Source organism: Chiloscyllium plagiosum, unplaced genomic scaffold, assembly GCF_037043375.1.
Source record: "Chiloscyllium plagiosum isolate Xiang-an unplaced genomic scaffold, Cpla_swu_hap1 HiC_scaffold_21, whole genome shotgun sequence".
Taxonomy (NCBI): Eukaryota; Metazoa; Chordata; class Chondrichthyes; order Orectolobiformes; family Hemiscylliidae; genus Chiloscyllium; species Chiloscyllium plagiosum.
In genome coordinates, this window is record NW_028270159.1 from 60470812 (window position 1) to 60495381 (window position 24570).

The following is a 24570-nucleotide window of genomic DNA, read 5'->3' on the forward strand; positions in this document are numbered from 1 at the left end:
GCAGACATTCCACACAGCCACCACTCTCTGGGTGAAGAAGTTTCTCCTGAGCTCTGTCCTAAATGATCTACCCCATATTTTTAAGCTGTGTCCTCTGGTTCGGCACTCACCCATCAGTGGAAATATGTTTCCTACTGCCAGAGTGTCCAATCCTTTCATAATCTTATACGTCTCAATCAGATCCCCTCTCAATCTTCGAAACTCAAGGGTATACAAGCCCAGTCGCTTCAGTCTTTCAGTGTAAGGTAATCCTGCCATTCCAGGAATTGACCTCGTGAACCTATGCTGCACTCCCTCAATAGCCAGAATGTCTTTTCTCAAATTTGGAGACCAGAACTGCACATAGTACTCCAGGTGTGGTCTCACCAGGGCCCTGTACAGCTGCAGAAGCACTTCTTTGCTTCTATACTCAATTCCTCTTGTTATGAAGACCAGCATGCTATTAGCCTTCTTCACTACCTGCTGTACCTGCATGCTTGCCTTCATTGACTGGTGTACAAGAACACCCAGATCTCTCTGTACTGCCCCTTTACATAAATTGATTCCATTGAGGTAGTAGTCTGCCTTCCTGTTCTTGCTACCAAAGTGGATAACCATACATTTATCCACATTGAACTGCATCTGCTATGCATCTGCCCACTCACCTAACTTGTCCAGGTCACCCTGTAATCTCCTAAGATCCTCATCACTTTTCACCCTGCCACCCAGCTTTGTATCATCAGCAAATTTGCTAATGTTATTGCTGATACCATCTTCTATATCAATAACATATATTGTAAAAAGCTGTGGTCCCAGCACGGATCCCTGCAGTACCCCACTGGTCACTGCCTGCCATTCCGAAATGGAGCCGTTTATCACTACCCTTTGTTTCCTATTAGCCAACCAATTTTCAATCCAATCTAGTACTTTGCCCCCAATACCATGCACCCTAATTTTACTCACTAAACTCCTGTGTGGGACTTTATCAAAAGCTTTCTGAAAGTCCAGGTACACAACATCTACTGGATTTCCCTCGTCCAACTTCATAGTTACATCCTCAAAAAATTCAAGAAGATTAGTCAAGCATGATTTCCCCTTCATAAATCCATGCTGACTCTGTCCTATCCTGTTACTACTATCCAGATGTGCAGTAATTTCATCCTTTATAATAGACTCCAGCATCTTTCCTACCACTGAGGTCAGACTAACTGGTCTATAATTACCTGCTTTCTCTCACCCACCTTTCTTAAAAAGTGGTATAACATTTGCCACCCTCCAATCCTCAGGAACCGACCCCAAATCTATTGAACTCTGGAAAATAATCACCAACACATCCACGATTTCCCGAGCCACCTCCTTCAGTACCCTGGGATACAGACCATCAGGCCCCGGAGACTTATCAACCTTCAGACCTAACAGCTTCTCCAACACCAAATCCTGGCAAATATAAATTCCCTTAAGTTCAGGTCCTTCAGCCACTGTTACCTCAGGGAGATTGCTTGTGTCTTCCCAAGTGAACACAGATCTGAAGTACCCATTTAATTCCTCTGCCATTTCTTTGTTCTTAGTAATATATTCCCCTGTTTCTGTCTTCAAGGGCCCAATTTTTGTCCTAACCATTTTTTTTGCCTTGCACATACCTAAAAAAGCTTTTACTATCCTCCTTAATATTCTTGGCCAGTTTACCTTCGTACCTCATTTTTCCTCTGCGTATTTCCTTCTCAGTAATCCTCTGTTGCTCTTTAAAAGCTTCCCAGTCCTCAGTTTTCCCACTTATCTTAGCTATGTTATACTTTTTCTCTTTTAACTTTATATGTTTCTTTACTTCCCTCGTCAGCCATGGCCGCCCATGCCTCCTCCTGGGATCTTTCTTCCTTTTAGGAATGAACTGATCCTGCAACTTCTGCATTATACACAGAAATATCCGCCATTGTTCCTCCACGGTCATCCCTGCTAAGGTATTGCACCATTGAACTTTGGCCAGCTCCTCCCTCATAGCTCCATAATTCCCTTAATTCAACAGAAGTACTGTCACTTCCGACTGTACCCTCTCCCTCTCAAATTGCAGATTGAAGCTTATTGTATTATGGTCACTACTTCCCAATGGCTCCTTCACTTCGAGGTCTCTGACCAATTCTGGTTGGTTACACAATACCAGATCCAGAATTGCCTTCTCCCTGGTCGGTTCCAGCACCAGCTGCTCTAAGAATCCATCTCTGAGGCACTCCACAAAGTCTCTTTCTTGTGGCCCAATACCATCCTGATTCTCCCAGTCTACCTGACTTTATAAACCTCCGTAAGGTCACACCTCAACCTCTGACACTCCAGGGAAAACAGCCCCAGTCAATTCAGCCTCTCGTAGCTCAAGTCCTCCAACCCTGAAAACATCCTTGTAAATCTTTTCTGAACCCTTTGAAGTTTCACAACATCCTTTCGATAGGAATGAGACCAGAATCGCATGCAATATTCCAAAAGTGGTCTAATCAATGTCCTGTACAGCCGCAAGATGACCTCCCAACTCTTATACTCGAGACTCTGACCAATAAAGGAAAGCATAACAAATGTCTTCTTTACTATCCTATCTACCTGTGACTCTACTTTCAAGGGACTATGAACCTGCACTCTAAGGTCTCTTTGTTCAGCAACATTCCCTAAGACCTTACCATTAAGTGTATGAGTCCTGCAAAGATTTGCTTTTCCAAAATGAAGCACCTCACATTTATCTAAATTAAACTCCATCTGCCATTCCTCACTCCATTGGCTCATCTGATTAAGAGGAGACAGTGAGGTCTGCAGATGCTGAAGATCAGAGTTGAGAATGTGCTGCTGGAAAAGCACAACAGGTCAGGCAACATCTGAGGAGCAGGAAAGTCGACGTTTTGGGCTGAAGCCCTTCATCAGGAATGAGGCTGGAGCCGCGGGGGTGAAGAGATAGATGGGAGGGGAATGGTGCTGTGGGGAAGGTTGCTGAGAGTGCAATAGGTGGATGGAGGTGGGAGTAAGAGTGTTAGTTGGAGAGGAGGGCAGAGCGGATAGGCAGGAAGGAAGATTGACAGACGGGAAGGAAGACTGACAGGTCATGAGGACGGTACTGAGCTGTAAGATTGGAACTGGGGTAAGGGGAGGAGGGGAAATGAGGAAACTGGTGAAGTTCACACTGATGCCAAGGGGTTGAAGTATTCAGAGGCAGAAGACCAGGCGTTCTTCCTCTAGGCTTCGGGTAGTGAGGGAGTGGTGATAGAGGAAGCCCAGGATATGCATGTTCTCGGTAGACTGGGAGGGGGAATTGAAATGTTTGGCAACAGGGCAGTGGGTTGATTTTCAGGTGCCCTGGAGATGTTCTGTAAAGCGCGCTGTGAGAAGGCATCCAGTCTCCTCATCTCCTCTACATTGAGGACACTAGACACCTTCTGGCTGAGCACTTTAGATAATCTCTCCAGACACCTGGACCAATCAATCCACCCCGTTGGGAAGGATTCAAACCTGTGTGGGTAAGCCCCAATGGATTTCTAAACCATCGCCTAAACCACTTGACTGCAACTACATGTTTACAGAGGTTACAGAGCTAAGGAGGATTGTAGGGACTGGAAGAGGTTTCACAGGTTATGAGTGTAGTGGGGACTGGAGGAAAATACCAAAATAGGGAAGGTTTAAGATTGAAGGTTTCTGCAGTAAAACTTTACAGGGTTAATGCAGGATTCTGGACAGTGTGGAGTAACAGAAAAATCCTGGGGTCAACGTCTAGAGATCTTTCAAAGTTGCCAAACAAGTTGTAAGAAGAAAGTGAGGACTGCAGACGCTGGGGATCAGAGCTTAAAAATGTGTTGCTGGAAAAGCGCAGCATCAAAGGATAAGGAGAATCGACGTTTCGGGCATAAGTCCTTCTTCAGAAATGAGGAGGGTGTGCCAAACAGGCTAAGATAAAAGGGAGGGAGGAGGGACTTGGGGGAGGGGCGTTGGGAATGCGATAGGTGGAAGGAGGTTAAGGTGAGGGTGATAGGCCGAAGAGGGGGTGGGGGCGGAGAGGTCGGGAAGAAGATTGCAGGTCAAGAAGGCGGTGCTGAGTCTGAGGGTTGGGACTGAGAAAAGTTGGGGGGAGGGGAAATGAGGAAGCTGGAGAAATCTGCATTCATCCCTTGTGGTTGGAGGGTTCCTAGGCGGAAGATGAGTCGCTCTTCCTCCGGGCGTCGTGTTGCCATGGTCTGGCGATGGAGGAGGCCAACGACTTGCATGTCCTTGGCGGAGTGGGAGGGGGAGTTAAGGTCTTCAGCCACGGGGCGGTTGAGTTGGTTGGTGCGGGTATCTCAGAGGTGTTCTCTGAAATGTTCCGCAAGTAGGCGGCCGGTCTCCCCAATGTAGAGGAGGCCACATCGGGTGCAGCGGATGCAGTAAATGATGTGTGTGGAGGTGCAGGTGAATTTCGGATGGATATTGAAGGATTCCTTGGGGCTTGGAGGGAAGTGAGGGGGGAAGTGTGGGAGCAAGTTTTGCAATTTTTGCGGTTGCAGGGGAAGGTGCCTGGAGTGGAGTATGGGTTGGTGGGGGGGTGTGGATCTGACGAGGGAGTCGCGGAGTGAGTGGTCTTTCCGGAACGCTGATAGGGGTGGGGAGTGAAATATATCCTTGGTGGTGGTGTCCGTTTGGAGGTAGCGAAAATGACGAAGGATGATCCGATGTATCTGGAGGTTGGTGGGGTGGTAGGTGAGGACTAGTGGGGTTCTGTCCTGGTGGTGATTGGAGGGTCAGGGTTCAAGGGCAGAGGAGCGGGAAGTGGAGGAAATGTGGTGGAGAGCATCGTCAACCACGTTTGAGGGGAAATTGCAGTTTTGAAGAAAGAGGCCATCTGGGTTGTTCGGTATTGGAATTGGTTCTCCTGGGAGCAGATGCAGCGAAGGCGAAGGAATTGGGAATATGGGATGGCGTTTTTACAGTGGGAAGGGTGGGAAGAGGTGTAATCTAGGTAGCTGTGGGAGTCAGTCAGTTTATAGTATGAGTCAGTCGTCGGAGATAGAGATGGAGAGGTGTAGGAAGGGGAATCAGGAGTCTGAGATGGTCCAGGGTGGAAGGTGTTAGTAAATTTGAGGTCGGGGTGGAAGGTGTTAGTAAAGTGGTTGAACTGTTCAACCTCCTCGTGGGAGCACAAGGTAGCGCCGATACAGTCATCGATGTAGCGGAGGAAAAGGTGGGGGGTGGTGCCAGTGTAGCTGCGGAAGATGGACTGTTCCACATATCCAATGAAGAGGCAATGTAGCTGGGGCCCATGCGGGTGCCCATGGCTACTCCTTTGGTTTGGAGGAAGTGGGAGGATGGGAAGGAGAAGTTGTTCAGGGTGAGGACCAGTTCAGTCAGTCGAAGGAGGGTGTTAGTGGAAGGGTACTGGTTGGTATGGTGGAAAAGGAAGAAGCGGAGGGTTTTGAGGCCTTCGTGATGGGGGATGGAGTTGTATAGGGACTGGGGTGTCCACGGTGAAGATAAGGCGTTGGGGACCGGGGAAGCGAAAACCATGGAGGAGGTGGAGGGCGTAGGTGGTGTCCCAAACATAGGTGGGGAGTTCTTGGACTAAGGGGGACAGGACCGTGTCAAGGTATGCAGCAATGAGTCCGGTGGGGCAGGAGCAGGCTGAGACAATGGGTCGGCCGGGGCAGTCAGGTTTGTGGATTTTGGGCAGGAGGTAGAAACAGGCAGTGCTGGGTTGTGGGACTATGAGGTTGGAGGCGGTGGATGGGAGATCCCCTGAGGAGATGAGGTTATGGATGGTCTGGGAGATGATGATTTGATGGTGGGAGGTGGGGTCATGGTCAAGGGGGCAGTAGGAGGAGGTGTCCGCGAGCTGGCGTTTAGCCTCAGCGGTGTAAAGGTCGGTGCACCAAACTACTACCGTGCCTCCCTTGTCTGCCGGTTTGATAGTGAGGTTGGGGTTTGAATGGAGGGAGTGGAGGGCTGCACGTTCCTCTCTGAGGATGAAAGATCAGTTCTCGGCAGAGGCCTCACCTTCATTCCCCTACGCTCTCGGATTAACGAGTTCAACACGCGGTGAGACGTCGAACAATTGTTCCGCCGCCTTTGCCTACTTCTTCAACCAGGATTCCTATCCATCCTCTGATGACCTCTTCTCCCGCCTCCAACACACCCCATCCACCTGGACTTCTCGTGCTGGCCTCTTACCCGCCCTTGATCTCTTCAAAGCCAACTGCCGCCGCGACATTAACCGCCTCAACCTCTCCACCCCTCTCACCCACTCCAACCTCTCACCCTCGCAACGTGCAGCCCTCCACTCCCTCCGTTTCAATTCCAACCTCACTATCAAACCGGCAGACAAGGGAGGCGCAGTAGTAGTTTGGCGCACCGATCTTCACACCACTGAGGCTAAATGCCAGCTCGCGGACACCTCCTCCTATTGCCCCTTGACCATGACCCCACCTCACACCACCAAACCATCATCTCCCAGACCATCCATAACCTCATCACCTCAGGGGATCTCCCATCCAACGCCTCCAACCTCATAGTCCCACAAACCCACACCGCCCATTTCTACCTCCTGCCCAAAATCCTGACTGCCCTGGCTGACCCATTGTCTCAGCCTGCTCCTGCCCCACCGAACTCATTTCTGCATACCTTGACACGGTCCTGTCCCCCTTAGTCCAAGAACTCCCCACCTACATTTGGGACACCACCCACGCCCTCCATCTCCTCCATGATTTTCGCTTCCCCGGCCCCCAATGCCTTATCTTCACCATGGACATCCAGTCCCTATACACCTCCATCCCCCATCACGAAGGCCTCAAAACCCTCCGCTTCTTCCTTTCCCGCCGAACCAACCAGTACCCTTCCACTGACACCTTCCTCCGACTGACTGAACTGGTCCTCACTCTTAACAACTTCTCCTTCCCATCATCCCACTTCCTCCAAACCAAAGGAGTAGCCATGGGCACCCGCATGGGCCCCAGCTAAGACTGCCTCTTCGTTGGATATGTGGAACAGTCCATCTTCCACAGCTACACTGTCACCACCCCCCACCTTTTCCTCCTCTACATTGATGACTGTATCGGCGCTACCTTGTGCTCCCACGAGGAGGTTGAACAGTTCATTCACTTTACTAACTCCTTCCACCCCGACCTCAAATTTACCTGGACTGTCTCAGACTCCTCCCTCCCCTTCCTGGACCTCTCCATCTATATCTTCGACGACCGACTCAACACGGACGTATACTATAAACTGACTGACTCCCACAGCTACCTAGATTACACCTCTTCCCACCCTGCCCCCTGTAAAAACGCCATCCCATATTCCCAATTCCTTCGCCTTCGCCGCATTTGCTCCCAGGAGGACCAATTCCAATTCCGAACAACCCAGATGGCCTCTTTTTCAAAACCGCAATTTCCCCTCAGACGTGGTTGACGATGCTCTCCACCCCATCTCCTCCACTTCCCGCTCCTCCGCCCTTGAACCCCGCCCTTCCAAACGCCACCAGGACAGAACCCCACTAGTCCTCACCTACCACCCCACCAACCTCCAGATACATCGGATCATCCTTCGTCATTTCTGCCACCTCCAAACGGACCCCACCACCAGGGATATATTTCCCTCCCCACCCTTATCAGCGTTCTGGAAAGACCACTCCCTCCACGACTTCCTCGTCAGATCCACCCCCCCCCACCAACCCAAACTCCACTCTTGGCACCTTCCCCTGCAACCGCAAAAAATGCAAAACTTGCGCCCACACCTCCCCCCCTCACTTCCCTCCAAGCCCCAAGGGATCCTTCAATATCCATCCGAAATTCATCTGCACCTCCACACACATCATTTACTGCATCCGCTGCACCCGATGTGGCCTCCTATACATTGGGGAGACCGGCCGCCTACTTGCGGAACATTTCAGAGAACACCTCTGAGACACCCGCACCAACCAACTCAACCGCCCCGTGGCTGAACACTTTAACTCCCCCTCCCACTCCGCCAAGGACATGCAGATCTTTGGCCTCCTCCATCGCCAGACCATAGCACCACGACGCCTGGAGGAAGAGCGACTCATCTTCCGCCTAGGAACCCTCCAACCACAAGGGATGAATGCAGATTTCTCCAGCTTCCTCATTTCACCCCTCCCCCAACTTTTCTCAGTCCCAACCCTCAGACTCAGCACCGCCTTCTTGACCTGCAATCTTCTTCCCGACCTCTCCGCCCCCACCCCCTCTTCGGCCTATCACCCTCACCTTAACCTCCTTCCACCTTCCACCCTCCCCCAAGTCCCTCCTCCCTACTTTTTATCTTAGCCTGCTTGGCACACCCTCCTCATTCCTGAAGAAGGGCTTTTGCCCGAAACGTCGATTCTCCTTCTCCTTTGATGCTGCCTGACCCGCTGCTCTTTTCCAGCAACACATTTTTAAACCCAAGTTGTAAGGGTTGTTCAGAACGCCAATGATGTGTTGGCTTTCGTTAGCAAGGGTCTTCAGTTTAAGACATTATGCTGCAACTCGATACAGCCTGTGGTTATATCACAATTGGAATATTGTATTCAGTTCCGGTTGCCTCATTACAGGAAATATGTGGAAGCTTTGGAGAGAATGCAGAGGAGATTTATCAGGATGCTGGAGGGGAGGTCTAATGAAGAAATGTTGGGGATCCAGGGCTTTTCTCTTTGGAATGAAAAAGGATGAGAAATGACTTGATAGAGGTGTGACAGATGATGAGAGGCATACATAGGGTGGATGGCCCGAGATTTTTCCCAAATGGCTATAACTAGGAGGCAAAATTGTAAGGTAATTGGAGGAAGTTTGAGGGGCGATGTCAGAGGTAGCATCTTTACACAGAGTGAGGTGGATGAGTGGAATATATTGCCAGTGTTGGTGGCAGGGTCAGATACATTAGGGACATTTAAGTAACTTTTGGATAAGCACATGGATTTCTCAAATTGAATTTCTCAAAATGGAGACCTGTGACCGTGCTGGGACCACTGTTGCTTGTGATACATATCAATGATTTAGAGGAAGGTATCGGTTCCTTGATTAGCAAGTTTGAAGATAACACTAGATTGGTGGAGTAGCAGACAGTGAAGGGGACTGTCAGATAATACAGCAGAATATAGATAGATTGGAGAAGCGGGCAGAGAGATGGCAGATAGAGTTCAATCCGGGCAAATGAGAGGTGATGCATTTCGGAAGATCCAATTCAAATGTGGATTATACAGTAAATGGAAAAGTCCTGGGGAAAATTGACATACAGAGAGATTTAGGTATTCAGGTTCATTGTTCCTTGAAGGTGGTAACGCAGGTCAGTAAAGTGGTCAAAGCGGCCCATGGCATACTTTCCTTCATTGTACGGGGTATTGCGTACAAGAGTTGGCAGGTCATGTTACAGTTGTATAGGAATTTGGTTCAGCCACATTTAGAATATTATGTACAGTTCTGGTCGCCTCATTACCAAAAGGATGTGCATGATTTGGAGAGGGTGCAGAGGAAGTTCACCAGAATGTTGTCTGGTATAGAGGGTGCTAGCAATGAGGAGAGATTGAATAGATTCGGATTATCTTCATTAGAAAGACGAAGGTTGACTGGGGTCTGTTTGAGGTCTGAAAAATCATGGGATGCAGAGACAAGGTGAATAGCAAGAAGCTTTTTTCCCCTAGAGTGCAGAACTCAATTACAAGGGGTCACGAGTTCAAAGTGAGAGGAGGAAGGTTTGGGGCAGATATGCATGGAAAGATCTTCACGCAGAGGGTGGAGGGGCCTCGAACACTTTGCCAATGGAGGAGGTACAAGCGGGAATGAGAATGTCACTTGAGGTGTATCTAGACTGATGCATGAGTGAGCAGGGGGCAAAGGGATACAGATGCTCAGAAAATAGGTGATGGGTTTAAACAGAGGATCTGGATCAGCATTGGCTTAGAGGGCTGAAGAGCCTGTTCCTGTGCTGTGATTTTCTTTGTTCTTTCAATGGCCTGCAGGTTAGATTGATCTTAGACTTGGATAAAAGCTTGGCACAACACTGAGGGCTGAAGGGCCTGTACTGTGCTGTACTGTTCCGTGTTCTAAATAGGGAGGGTTAGAATGGCACAAGAGGTTTTGGGAGGCTGGAGAGGATGCGATCTGAACCAATAGATACATTAGGAAGTTTTGCTAGGATTGTCGGAGGTCTGATCTGGGGCAGACGACCCAGACGGGAAGGGTTCTGGTGAATGGAGGCGATTTCGCAGGGAGGGAGGACCACAGGGTCACAGGAGGTTACAGAAATGTAGAGAGCTGTAGGGCCTTCAGGGGTTCATGGTGATGGGGAGGTTGGGAGGGATGGAGCAGTTTACAGGGAGAAGAAAGTTGGTAGGATGGAGCGGTTTACACAGACAGGGAGGGTTTTCGGTGAATGGAGCAGATGACAGAGATAAAGTGGGTTGTATCGACTGGAGGACCAAAGAGAGATATGAAGGGTAGTCGTGACTGAAGATGTTTATAGATACAGGAAGGTTTCTTTCTGTGGATTATTTCGATATGGAGGGTGTGGAGTCTGACATTTTCCAGAAGGGCAGTAATTTTGCTTTGAGACATTTTCACAGATAAGGGAGCAGTAGTAACCTTCTCCAGAATGGTCAAAGTGGGAAGGGTTGTAGGGGAGGGTGACATTTCCACAGATAGGGGTGTGAGAGCTGGAGAAGGCTATGAAGATGAGTAAATAGATGGAGATACATTGATAGGGTGGGTGTTAGCGGCGGGATGACGTTTTGTCGAAACTGGATTGGGAGAGTCACAGGCTTTCAGTGGGTTCTACAGATCGGGAGTGCTGCAGGGACCTGAGAAGATTGTCGAGTCTCCAGCGAGTGATCGTGTCTTTAGGAATGGAAGAGGTTACGTAGATATGGAAACATTGAAGACAATGTGTGACTTCCTCTTTTTCTTGAACAGAGTCTCAATATCCCCCATCAGCCAGGGATCCCTAACCCTGCCAGCTTTTCCCTTCACTCTAACAGAGACATATTTGATTCTTTTAAAAACCTCCCATTTGTCAGTCATTCCATTTCCTCCAAACAGAATCACCCAGTTGATGGGAGTATGATGTGGAAGAGCCGGTGTTGGACTGGGGTGGGCAATGCTAAAAATCACACAACACCAGCTTACAGTCCAGCAGGTTTACTTGGAGGCACTAGGTTTCGGAGCATTGCTCCTTCATCAGGTGGTTGTGGAGCACAATCATAAGGCACAGAATTTATAGCAACAGGATTGCAGTGTCATGGAATATAATATCAAACACATTTAGTTTAAACCTTTCATCTTTTAGAATGATTACCTGCACTTCGAAAGCTAGTGCTTTGAAATAAACTTGTTGGACTATAACCTGGTGTTGTGTGATTTTTAAATCACACAATCGAACTCTGCTCAATTCTGCCAATTAGCCCCAAAATTAGCCATGCTCCAGTTTCGCACCTTAATCTGTGGAGCTGACTGATCTTTTTCCATAACAATGTTAAAACGAAGACAGTTGTGATCACTGGAACCAAAGTGCTCTCTGATTGACGCTTCAGTCATTTGCCTGACCTCGGTTTCTGAGGGGAGGTCCAGTGTTGTATCCGCCTGAGTAGAGTGGGGCCCTCTCCATATTGATCTAGGAAACTTTCTTGGACACATTTGACAAATTCTACCCCATACAGGACTTTTACACTCTGGGTGGTCCAGTCAATCCAGGGGAAGTTAAAATCTCCAACCAATACTATTCTATTAATTCTATAGGTACCTGCAATCTCTCTTCACATCTGCTCCTCTCGTACCCACTGGCTGTTTGGGGGTGCAGAACACCATCCAGCAGACTGACAGTCCGCTTTTTGTTTCTAACTTCTAACCATATGACCTCATTTGATGACCCCTTAAGTGTATCCTCTCTAAGCACTGTTGTTATGTCCTCCCTTATCAAAAGGGCAGCTCCCCCTCCTCACTTACTTGTCCTTCTGACACGCCTGGAGCTTATGTATCCTGGAACACTGAGCTGCCAGTCCTGCCCTTCTCTCAGCCAAGTTTCTGTTATGGCTATAATATCCCAGTCCCCAGAGCCAATCCATGCTCTGAGCTCATCTGCCTTCCCAGTCAGGCCTCGTGTGTTGAAATAAATGCCCTTTAAACAAAAGGTCTTGTCCCTCCCTTGACTGTGCCCCAGGATATTCTGGATAGGAAACTTGCTCTCGATGGCTGATGCATTTTTCCCTTGAATGGTCGATGGCACCTCTCTTTCTCAAAGTCCAAACCCCCTGCCAAACTAGTTTAAATCCTCCCCACGCAACATGAGCAAATCTAACCCCAGGGATACTGGTGCCCCTCTGGTTCAAGTCAAACCCATCCCCCTTGTTCAGGTCATCTCTACCCCAGGGCTTATGCCCGAAACGTCGATTCTCCTGTTCCCTGGATGCTGCCTGACCTGCTGCGCTTTTCCAGCAACACATTTTCAGCTCATCTCTACCCCAGAAGAGATCCCAATGATCCAAGAACTGAAAACCCTGCCCCTTCCACCAGCTCCTCAGCCACACATCCATCTGGCCGATTTTCTATTTCTATCCTCATTGGCACGTGGCACTGGGAGTAATCTGGAGATCACAACCGTTTAGGTCCTGCTTTTGAACTTACTCTCTGTAAGTATTTCACAGGATCCCATCTCTTTGACTAACTGTGTCATGTGTACCGACGTGCACAATGACCTCTGGGTATTTACACTTTCACTTCAGAATGTTCAGTACCGCTCAGAGACACCCATTACCTGGGACCCGGGAGGCAGCACGGCATCCTGGGGTCTCTTCTGCAGTCGCACAGTCTCCTGTCTGTCCCCCTCACAATTGAATCTCCTATCAGTATCACGATCATTAGAGAGGATCTGGCAAACAGAGACTGGGAGGATTATCTGCAGTTGGGTCTATATTTGGAAAGTGGGAGAATGTTAAAGTAATGCAGTGAGAATTCAGGGCCAGTTTGTCCCTGACGAGGGAATAGTAAAGCCCGCATGTCCAGCAAATACAAATTAAGTGATATCATGAGTTTGATAAAGAAAATGCAGTGCAATAAACTCCGGTGAAACCATTAGAAAGTATAGGGAGTGCAAGAGGGTTCTTGAAAAATGAAGGACAAATAATGATCATTAAATATCCTTAGTAGATAGTGTTAAGGAAAAGCCACAAGGTATTTTAGAGAATTACTGGGGAAAGAGTGAGGTCTGTTAGAAACCAAAGGGACAATCTGTGCATGGAGCCAGCGGAAGGAGGTGAGGTCTTCAATGAATACTTCCCATCTGTATTCACACAGGAGAAAGGCATTGTACCCGGGGATTTCAGTTGGGATGGTGAGGTTCTCAAACATGTTAAGATCAATAAGACGGAACTATTGAATTTTTTCACATGCATAAAGTTGGAGAAATCCCAGTGCCCAATGAAATGCATCCTAGGCTGCTATGGGAGGTAAGGGAGGAGATTGCTGGGGCCGTTGTGGATATATTTAATATTTTGCTGGCCACAGGTGAAGTGCTGAATGACTGAAGGATAGCTAATGTGGTTCCTTTGTTCAGGAAGGGCAGCAGGGATAGGCCAGGTAATTACAGGGCAGATAGTCTGACAGCAGGGGCAGGGAAATTATTGGAAACAGAATGAATCAACACTTGGAAAGGCAGAAATTGATTAGGGATACTCATCACGGATTTGGTAGAGTAAGACCCTCTTCCAAATTAAGCTGAGCTTTTTGTTTGAAATTACGATTGAGGATTTTGATGAGGGCAGTGCAGAACATGTGGGTTGCATGGAGTTCAATAAGGCGCTTGACAAGGTTCCTCATGGAACAATGGTCCAACAGACCAATGGGATCCAAGGCAATTTGGCAACCTGGATCCACAACGGTGGAGGGTTGATATTGTGTTTGAGTTTATTTCACCAGTGGATGTACCACAGGGGTCTGCGCAGCAACCATTGCTGTCTATTATAGAACATAGAACAGTATCGCATAGAACAGACCCTTAGGCCCACGATGTTGTGCCGAGACTTAATCCGAATGCAAAATATAGTAACTTAACCTATGGACCCCTCAACTCACTGCTATCCATGTACATGTCCAGCAGTTGCTTAAACGTCCCCAATGACTTTGCTTCCACCACCAAAGCAGGCAATGCATCCCATGCATTCACAACTCTCTGTGTAAAGAACCTACCTCTGATGTCTCCTTTATACCTTGCTCCTAATATCTTCAAACTATGACTTCTCCTATCAGTCAATCCTGCCCTGGGGAAAAGTCTCTGGCTATTGACTCTATGTATTCCTCTCATTATTTTGTACAGTATTATGTGCATTGAGTTGGATGTGAAAGCAGAAGTTTTCATTAGTTGGTTTGCAGATGACATGAAAGGTGAGGCTGTTATCCACAGTGAGGGGGATGGTCTCAGGCTGTAGTCTGAAGGTTGAGGCTGGGACAGAATTTCAAGAAAGTCATTTAAATCGACAAGGCAGGCAAGAGCACAGTAGGCAAAGAGGGAAAACTGATCAATTAAAATGCATTTATTTCAAAATTAGAAGCCTAATAGTTAAGGCAGATGAACTCAGTGCACGGATGGGAACATGGGACTGGGATACCATAGCATGACAGAAACACAGCTGAGGGAGGGGCAGGACTGGGAACTCAATGTTCCAGGGGACAGGTTCTACAGGAAGAAAAGAACAGGAGGTGCGAGAGGAGGGAGAGTGGCGGTTTTGACCACTGAAGCATCACTGCAGAGCATTAGAGAAGATAGTCCTGGGGATCGCCCAATGAAGCGATAATAGTGCAACTAAGAAATGAGAATGGGTCATCAGTTTGATATGACTGTATTACAGGTCCTCAACAGTCAGCGAGAATTTGAGCAGAAAATATGTCCGGAGATCTCAGATATCTGTAAGAATGATATGGTTGTAATGGTCGGGGATTTTAACTTTCTAAATCGAGACTCGGACTGCAAGAGTGTTCAGAGCTTGAACAGGAGGGATTGTTTTCTCATGTTCAAGAAAACTGTCTCAGTTAGAATGTAAATGGTCGGACTGCAGGAAGGGGTAAAACCTGACCTCCCCTTGGGAGGCAAAGAAGGGAAAGGGACTGAGTTATTAGTGGGGCAACACTTTTGCAAAGTGATCACAATTCTATTAATTTGAACATAGCGATGGAAAATGACAATCCTGGTCCACAAGTTAAAGATCAAAACTGGCCTTGCCCCAGTCCAGAAGGTATTAGTCAAGAGCTTTCAACAATTGATTGTGGAGGCTAGCTTCAGGTAAAGGGACGTCAGGCAGATGGAAAACTTCCAAAAGAGGAATAAAATGAGAGTTCAGGGCCAGCATATTCCTGTTAGTCTGAATGACAATGCTGACACAATGGGGAAACATTGGATAATGGGGGTATTGAGACTCTGCTCAACAAAATGGGGGCACATGTCACATATAGCCAGCTGGATTAAGGGAATCCATTGAAGAACATTGCGGATGGAGTAATTCACTGAAGAGGGAAATCAGGAGGGTCCAAAGGGGACTACAGAAAGCTTTGGCAGATCAGACTGGGGAAAATCCAAAGAGATTCTACATGTATATGAACAACAGAAGATTAACTAGGGGCAGAATCTGGCTCCTTGAACATGAATGGGGCCATCCAAGTGTGCAACCACAGGAGATGGGTGAGGTACTAAACGAAAATTTCAAGTTTGAACTTACTGTGGAGGAAGATTGGTGAAGTCAGGGGAAAAAAAACAGTGATGTCTTCAAAAGACTCCAGATAACAGGAGGTACTGGAGGTTTTAAAATGCATATAAGGGGGACAAGTCCCTGGGAACTAATGAAGTATATCTCAGGATATTGTGGGAAGCTCAGGAAAAAATGGCGGCGTCCCATAAAGAGATTTTTATATCACTGATAGCCAGAGGTTATCAGTGTCTCCAGGGAGCCTGGAGGGTGGCTAATGTTGTGCCAGTGTTTAGGAAAGGCTACGAGGGAAAGCCTCGGGCTTCAACACCATTAGCTTGATGTCAGTGGTGCATACATTGTTGGAAGCGATTCCGCAGGACAGGAGTTTTCTGCATTTCCAAAGGCAAGGATCAATTACGGATAGTCAGCACAGCTTTGGAACGCTGCATAGAATTCTGACCATCCTGATTTAGGAAGCATTTCCTGAAACTGTAAATGGTGCAAGGATTGACCAAGATGTTACTGATACTGGAGGGTTTGACAGAAACGGAGAGGCTGGATAAAATGGAAAGCAACATGGGGGTAGGAGGGATGAGATAGTTTTGGCAGATAAGGTAAAAGAGAATGCAAAGAGTTTTCTACAGCACACACGTACAAAAAAACAACTGGAGAGACATGAGGGCCCCTCAAAGATCAGTGAGGCCATCCAAGTGTAGAACCACAGGAGATGGGCGAGAGGCTAAATGAGCATTTCATGTCAGAACGCACTGTGGACAAAAACTTGGAAACAAAGGGAAGAAACAGTGATGGCTTGTAAAGAGTCCCCAATACAGAAGAAGTGGTGCTGGAGGTCTTAGAACATAAAGGTAGAGAAAGCCCTAGATCCTGAACAAGTCTATCCCAGAACATTGTGGCAAAGTTCTGGCAGGGTCCCGACCAGGGATATTTGTATCATTGTCTTTTGCATTTCCACTAGGCATAGGTGGCTGAGGGGTGACCTTATAAAGGTTGAGAAAACCATGAAGGGTACAGGTAAGTTGATTAACCAACGTCTTTACCCCAGGGTAGTGGAGTCCATAACTAGATGGGATTGAACTGCAGAAGGAGAAGGTATTAGCAATTCTGGAAAGTGTAAAAATAGGTAAGTCCCCTGCTCTGAATCGGAATTATCCTTGGTTCTGTGGTCAGCCAGGAAGGAGATTGCCGAGCCTTTGGCTTTGATCTTTATGACATCATTGTCTATAGGAATAGTGCCAGAAAGCTGGAGGACAGTAAATGTTGTCCCCTTGTCCAAGAAGGGAAGTAGAGACAACCCTGGGTAATTGTAGAGCTGTGAGCCTTACTCCGATTCTGGGTAAAGTGTTGGAAAGGCTTGTAAAAGAAGCTTGCATTTATAATCATCTGGAGATGAATATGTTGATGAGGCATAGTCAGCACAGTTTTGTGAAGGGTAGGTCATGCCTCACAAACCTTACTGATGTATTTGAGAAGGTGACCAAACAGGGGGATGTGGGTAAAGCAGGTCTTAGTAGTGCAGCTGAACAGAGAGATCATGGTGTTCATGTACATGGATCATTGAAAGTTGCCACACAGGTTGATAGAGTTGTTAACAAGGCATTCAGCATGTGTGCTTTTATTGGGATTGAGACTCAGAACCATGAGATAATGCTGCAGTTGTACAAAACTCTGGTGCGGCCACATTTGGTGTGTTGCCTATGGTCCAGGTCACTGTATTACAGGAAGGATGTGAAAGATTTGGGAAGGGTTCAGAGGAGACTTACTAAGATTTTACCGAGTCTGGAGTGAAGGTCTTATGAGGAAGGCTGAGGGACTTGAATCTGTTTCTGTTCATGAGAAGACGTTTGAGGCCAATTAATTGAGACATATCAGATAATTAGAGAGTTAGATGGATTGGACAGTGAGAGCCTTTTCCCTCGGATGGCGATGCCTAGCACAAAGGGAATCAGCTTTAAATTGATATAGATACTAATATTAATAAATAGATATGGGACAGATGCAAGAGGTAGGTTCTTTACTCAGAATAGGTGGGGCATGGAATGCATTGCCTGCAACGGTAGTGGACTCACCAACTCTAAGGGCATTTAAATGGTCATTGGATAGGCATATGGACGAGAATGGACTAGTGTTGGCTACTTGGGCTTCAGATTGGTTCCACAGGTCAGTGCAACATCGAGAGCGAAAGGCCTGTATTGCACCGTCATGTTCTGCGTTCTAGAGGGCATAAATATGAGATGGGAGAGGAAAGACTTCGATGGGATTGGAGGAGAACATTTTTCACACAGAGAATGGTGCAGGCATGGAATGAGCTACCAGCGGAAGTGTTAGAGAAAAGTACAATAACAACATGTAAAAGACATTTGGGCAGGTACATGGAGAGGAGAGGGTTTGAAGGGATATGGGTCAAGTGCAGGAAAACACGACTCGTTCAGGTACTCTGGTCAGATGGACTAGTTGAATCGAAGGAACCGTTTCCGTGCTGCATGGCTCTGTTTAATGGAGGAGGAGACGACCGAGATAAGGCATGTTGTAGACACTGAAGCAAGTTACAGCGATAGGGATGGTAGTCTGGAATGCAGTACATTTCAAATATGTGGAGGGGATATCGGAAAGGGAGGAGGTTACAGAGACAGGAACTGTTATAGGTGTTACAAATTATTGAAGATGCTGGTGCACAAGACATGCCACAGATACAGTGTTGCAGAGTAGTGAGTGGTAGTTCAACAGAACTTACAGTAGGGGTGGGGATTGAGCCTGGGGTGTGTCAAAATGTGCTCCCCTTCAGCACTGTATCTTAATCATGTCTTGTTATCCCATGTTTGGAGCTAGGGCTGGGCAAGAAAGACTGGTCAGCCAGAGACACCCACATTCCCCGAGTGAATAAAAACAATCCCTTTGCACTGGGTCCCAATGGAACCGTGCTGGGACCAGTGTCCCGGCCAAACAGGTCGGTAGGTTTATGGACAGGGATTTACACTGACAGAGAGGATGCAGGGACAGGGTTCAGGTGAAAGGAGCTTTCCAAATCCAAAGAGAAAAGGTGAAGCATTGGAACAGCATGGAAATGTGACAGAAGACAAGCAGAAAGGAACAGGAAGGGACAGAGTTTAAATAAAACTGTATATCAGTGAATATGCTTGTGAGGGAGATTGTGGAAAAAAAAATAAATCATGTTTTTTTTGGAATGGACAAAGTCTATGCAATAAGGTAGATGGATTGGTGACACAGATGAAAGAGATTTAGGCATCAGGATGAGGTGGTTACAGGGCGAACAAAAAATGGAACATAAATATTCAATGGTTCACAATCTTGTGGAAATTCAGGCAAAATGGACAACGCTAATAATAATGGATTACAAAGGTATTACAGAGGAAGTATTTGGTCTCAGATCATGAAGTAGAGTCAGTCTGAATGTAAATTCTGGCTATTACTTGCCAAGGACACAAGCAGCAGAACAATTTTAGGCCACCTAACAACATTTCATTGCTCATCACTGCATTAAGCAGGAATTCATTGGAATTTTTAAAAAAGGCATTATGGTAATTTTGGGAAATTTCTATATTCACATAGTCTGGGACAGTCACACTGACAAGAGTGATATTGGAAGAGGAGTTCGAGAATTTTTTTTTGTGTTTCTTTGTATAACTCATTGTGCAACTGGCTAGGGATGTAACTATTTCATATTGACCATTGTGCGATGAAACTTAGTGAATGAGTAATGTCACCTGGAGAGATCCTTTGGGAAATTGTGATGAAATGCAGGTTAAAGAAATATAAAGTTTTCAAGTGAATCACAGAAAGGACAAGGTACAACTGGAAACAAAAATTGCTGATTACATGAGTTTGAGAGGAGAACTGACCAACGTAAACAGGCGAAACAGATTGAAACATATATCTGTAAATGAACAGTGGAAAACATTTGAAGGAACAGTGTAAATCACTCAACAAAAGGACATTCCATTGAAACAGGCAAAACCTCAGCAAGAAATCCCCACCCGGCCCTCACTCAGGACAAAATGGATCAAATTAGATTGTCAGGCTTAGAAGATCACCGAAAGTTCTAAAAATCCTGAAGTGAGAGTGCTATAGCAGTAAGTTTTAAAGGGATTGCAAAGGGTCTGCTAGTAGGAGTGGGGCAGTGGGAAGGGGAATCATTGTCAGGGTTTAATGTCATGATAGGAACAGGAAGAGGTGAAGGTGCTGGAGGTGGTGAGAGTGTTACAGAGAGTGGCCAGGGTCTGAATGGTGTTACAAAACCAGGACGAATTGCTGCAGCTGGAGGTGTTAACAGAGGTAGGGAGGGACATATGTATGTTTATTTATTCATTCATGGGATTTGGGTATCACTACCTCAACCAGCATTCTTTGCCGCCACTGAAAATCGTCCAGAGGATAGTTCAGAGTCAGCCATATTGTTGTTGGTCTGGAACCACATGTAGGCCAGACTAGGTTCGAATGTCAGATGTCCTTCCCTAAAAGATGTAAGTGAACCCGATGAGTTTATCCGACTGATCAACAATGCTTTTATGGTGGCCTCACCAATATATTGTACAGCCACAACATGACATCCCAACTCCAACTCTCAATGCTCTGCCCAATGAAGGTAAGCATCCCAAATGCCTGCTTCACCAGCCTGTCTACCTGTGACACCACTTTCAAAGAACTGTGTACCTGCATCACTGGGTCACTGACTGACAACACTACCCAGGCCCGAACATTAACTATACAATCCCGCCCTGGTTTGTTTCACCAAAATGGAACACTTCACATTTATCTAATTAAACTCCATCTGCTATTCTTCAGCCCACTATCCCAGCAGGACTGTTCATCCTGTTGTATCATAGATAACCTTCTTCACTGTCCACTTTACCACCAATTTCAGTGTCACCCAAAAAACCTACTTACCAGGAAACCAATATTCCCATCCAAATCATTTATCCAAATGACAAATAACAGTGGACCCACTACACCGCTGGTCACATGCCTCCAGTCAGAAAAACAACACGTCTCCCAACACCCGCTATCTCCTACCATCAAGCCAATTTTGTATCCAATGGACTAGCACCTCCTGAGTGCCATATCCATTTGCATTGATCTGAGCTTATTACTCAGTTCACCATATGGAAGGTAGAACACAGAACAGTACAGCACAGACCCTTTGGCCATGATGTCATGCCAACTTTTTATCCAACTGTAAGATCAAACTAACTACGTACCCTTCAATCTATGATCATCCATGTGCCTATCCAAGAGTCTATTAAATGTAACTAATGTATCTAATTATACTATCACAGCTGGCAGTGCATTTTATCCAACCGCTACTCTGTGTAAAAAAAACCTACCTCTGACATCTCCCCTTAACTATCCTCCAATCACCTTAAAATTATGCCACCTCATAATAGCCATTTGTGCCATGCAAAAAAGAAGTATCGGACTAGTCACTGTCTATGCCTCTCATCATCTTGTTCATCTTGAGCAAGTTGCCTCCCACCCTTCTTCAGACCAATGAGAAAAGCCTTAGATCCCTTAACCTTTCTTCGGAAGACATGTCCTCCAGTACAGGCAGCATCCTGGTAAATCTCCTCTTTACCCTCTCTAAAGCTTTCACATCCTTCCTGTAATGAGGGAACCTGAACTGAACACAATATTCCAAGTGGGGTCTAACCAGAGCTCTATAGAGCTGCAGCAAAAACTCATGGTTTTAAACCTCAATCCCCCAGCTTATGAAAGTCAACACAACATATTCCTTCTTAACAACCCTATCAGCTTGGGTGGCAACATTGAGGGGTCTATGGACATGGAACCCAAGATCCCTCTGTTCCTCCACATTGCCAAGGTTCCCGCCTTTAACCCTGTAACCTAAAATCAAATTCGACCGTCCTAAAAGAATCACTTCACATTTTTCCACACTGAACTCCATATGCCACTTCTCAGCCCGGCTCTGCATCCTGTCAATGTCCCGTTGCAACTTACAACCGACCTGCACACTATCCACCACTCCACCAGCCTTCATTTCATTGGCAAACTTACTAACCCACTCTTCCACACCCACATCCAAGTCATTTATAAAAATCACAAAACAGCAGAGTTCCCAGAACCGATCCCTGCAGAACACCACTGGTCACAGAGGTCCATGCTGAATGCTTCCCATCTTTCATCACCTTCTGTCCTCTGTGAGCCAGGAATTCTGTATCCCATGCCTCCATAATTTCTGAATGAGCCATAAACGTGTTTTGTCACATTCTCAAAGTATTGAAAAAGACTTGTGAGGTATGACCTGCCCCTTACAAAGCCATGCTGACTATCTCTAATCAAAGTATGAATCATAAATCATGTCTCTCAAAGTCCTCCTCAATAATCTGCACACCAAAGACATCAGACTGACAGGTCTGTAATTCCCAAGATTATCCCTATTACCTTTCCTGAACAAGGGAATAACATTTTCCTGCCTCCAATCATCTGGTACAACTCCAGTGGACAGTGAGGGTGCAAAGGTCATCGCCAAAGGCGCAACAATCTCTTCCCTCGCTTCCTGTAGTAACTTCGGACATATCCCTTCGGGTGCAGCAGATTTATCTATTCTTATGTTTTACAAAGTTCTCAGCACATCCTCCTTCTTAACATCAACCTGTAAACATGTATCCGTCCTTTTCATGCTGTCCTCACAAATGACAAGGTCCTTCTCAGTCGTAAATACTGAGGCATAGTATTTATTAAGGGCCTCCCCTACCTCTTTTGATTCCAGACACAGTTTCCCTCCACTATCCCTGATCGGCCCTACCCTCACGCTGACCATCCTCTTGTTCCTCACATAAGTAGAGAATGCCTTAAGGTTTTTCTTAATCCTTCCCAACAAACCTTTTTCATGTCCCCTTTGACCTGTCCTAAGTACATTCTTCAGTTCCTTCCTGGTACCTTCAGAGAATCCCTACAGTGTGGAATCAGGCGATTTGGCCCAACAACTCCATACCAACCCTCCAAAGAGTATCCCACCCAGACCCATTCCCCCACCAAATTACTCTACATTTTCCCTGACTAAAATGCCAAACCTACACATCCTTGAACACTATGGGCAATTTAGCACGGCTGACTCACCTAACCTGCACATCTTAGGGATGTCGGTGGATAGTGGAGCACCGGGAGGAAACACACGCAGACGATGGGAGAACATGCAAACTCCACATACAGTCGCCGGGGGCTGGAATTAAAATCATGTCCCTCGTGCTATGAGGCAGCAGTGTTAACCACTGAGACACCGTGCTGCCCCATGTAACCCTCTAGAGTTCTATTTGATTCTTGCTTTCTCAACCTTAAGTCAGCTTCCTTCTTCCTCTTGACTAGATTTCTACATCCTTTGGAACCTTGTCAAATGCTTTGCTGAAGTACATGTGGACATCATTGACTGCTCTGCCTTCATCTATCACTTGACAACCTCCTCATTCCTGATGAAGGGCTCCAGCCTGAAATGTCGATTTTCCTGCTCCTTGGATGTTGCCCGAACTGGTGTGCTTTTCCAGCAACACCCTCTCAACTCTGATCTCCAGCATCTGCAGACCTCACTGTCTCCACCTCCTCGAAAAGTCCATCTGATTTGTGAAACACTATTATCCATTCACAAAGCCATGCTGACTAATCAGCCTTTGCCCTTCCGAATATACGTAGCTCCTTTCAGTCAGAAGCTCCTTCAACAACTTAGCTATCACTGGGCTGTAATTTCCTCGCTTGTCCCTGCAGCCCTGAAGTGATGAAACAGCATTGGTCTCCCTCCAGTCTTCCAGTACCTCATTGTTTCTGTTGATAATGTAAATATTTCTGTTAGGGACACTGCAATCTCTTCCCACAATGTTCCAGGATCGACCTAATGAGCTACTGAGGATTGATCGACCTTTACTTGATTTAAGATTCCAGCACTTTCGCTTCTCTGTTGAGGATTCTTTCCAAGACATCACTATTTATTTCCCCAAGTGCCCGAGCTTAAATCTCTTCCTCCACAGTAAATACTGACAAGACTGTTTTGTCTAATATCTCACCCATCTCCTCTGGTTCCACACATGGGGGACTTCATTGATCTTTAACGGGCTCTATTGTCTACCAAGTAACTCGTTAGCACTTCTTGAAACTTGTACAAAGGCTTCTGAAAATTCAAATAATCCATATCCTCCGTACCACCACACATCTCCTACACCCTTATCTACTCTGCCATTTATATTCACACCAACAAATAAAATCCAATAGGCTCAAAAACAAATTCTCCTATATAAAATGTGTTTCTAAGGGTCCAGTTATTGCATATTGACATATCCTTTCTAACACATTTCAGCATGCTCCTGACTTAGATTAGATTACTTACAGTGTGGAAACAGGCCCTTCGGCCCAACAAGTCCACACCGACACGCCGAAGCGCAACCCACCCAGACCCATTTTCGTACATTTACCCTGCACCTAACACTAGGTGGAATTTAGCATGACCAATTCACCTGACCTGCATATTTTTGGATTAAGGAAGGAAACCGGAACACCCGGAGGAAACCCACGCAGACACAGGGAGAATGTGCAAACTCCACACAGTCAGTCGCCTGAGGTGGGAATTGAACACGGTTCTCTGGCGCTGTGAGGCAGCAGTGCTAACCACCGTGCCCCCATACTGTCAGGCTAACAGTAATTGGTTTCAGACTGGCAACAAAAAGGGTTGTGGGAGTTCTTGTTTATCAATATGAAAAAGGTAGCTTACTGGTTCAACAGGTAATAGAGAAGGCAAATCAAATGCTGGTATTTATTACAAAGGGAATGATGTCTAAAAAGAGGGAGATCTAGGGTAAGGTACAATCAGACCACACCTAGAATATTATGAGCAGTCTGAGTGCCCTAAGGAACGACATTGTCACATTGGAGGCCGTCCAGAGAAGGGTCACTTGGCTGATCCT